The 739-nt window shown below is 49.4% G+C and overlaps 1 non-coding gene across 1 annotated transcript; it reads right to left on the bottom strand.

The window, feature by feature from the left end:
• Positions 1-248: 248 nt before the first annotated feature.
• LOC132650220 (small nucleolar RNA SNORA48) lies at positions 249-393 on the bottom strand. Its single transcript, XR_009588603.1, has one exon. It is a non-coding gene; the product is annotated as a small nucleolar RNA SNORA48 (small nucleolar RNA).
• Between the last annotated feature and the right edge of the window lie 346 nt (positions 394-739).

Here is a 739-nt window from a genome sequence, read left to right as displayed (position 1 = left end):
TCTGGCAAATGGGCGTCCCTGGAGGGCAGGGCTGCGGGTGGCGTGACTGTCCACGGGTCTCTGTCTTCCTCCTCCAATGCTGCAATATGTGGTGATAGGCGGGGCTCTGCATGTCTACGGCCAGACTCAACTTGGGGCAAAGGACAGGTCTGTGAGCATCTCTCCCACCCATACTATGTGGCATATTAGTCTGCAGGTCTGTCTTCTGCCTGCTGTGCTGTGCTTCCTGGGCTTGATTTGATTTGATTTGGTGAGTCCTAGACATAAAAGAGCTTTGGCGATCAAGCCAGGCATCAAGCTAGGATGAACAAAGGACTGCCTTCTGCTTTGCCCCTGACTGATACAAGAACAACACCACCAACAAGGGGTCTCTCCGCCTGTTGCCAGGGGGCTTATTTTCAACTTCCAATAAGCAACCAAGGGTAACAACACTAGCTTGCATTTTTTAAATATAATGTCATCGTTCCCCCTTTCCTTTCCTCCCTTCGGCACCTTCCATGTCTCTGTCCTCCAATCCCTCTCCTGTACTCCCATCACTCTCAAATTGATACCCTCTTTTTCATATATTTTTTTTCTTATTTCCTGTTCTTCCGTGTTGCTCCCTGAGCCACTGGTGCTGGGTCTTTGATGTGCATGAATGCACTGTGTCTCAGATTCCCAAGATCCGTTGATCTGTGCCATTGTGCCAAGTTGTGGGTTTCTGTGGTGTCTCCACTTGCTGTTGATTGTTTGGGGAATA

This window comes from Meriones unguiculatus, chromosome X, assembly GCF_030254825.1.
Source record: "Meriones unguiculatus strain TT.TT164.6M chromosome X, Bangor_MerUng_6.1, whole genome shotgun sequence".
Taxonomy (NCBI): Eukaryota; Metazoa; Chordata; class Mammalia; order Rodentia; family Muridae; genus Meriones; species Meriones unguiculatus.
Note: the sequence above shows the minus strand (reverse complement) of the source record. Positions and strands in the feature narration are given on the sequence as shown.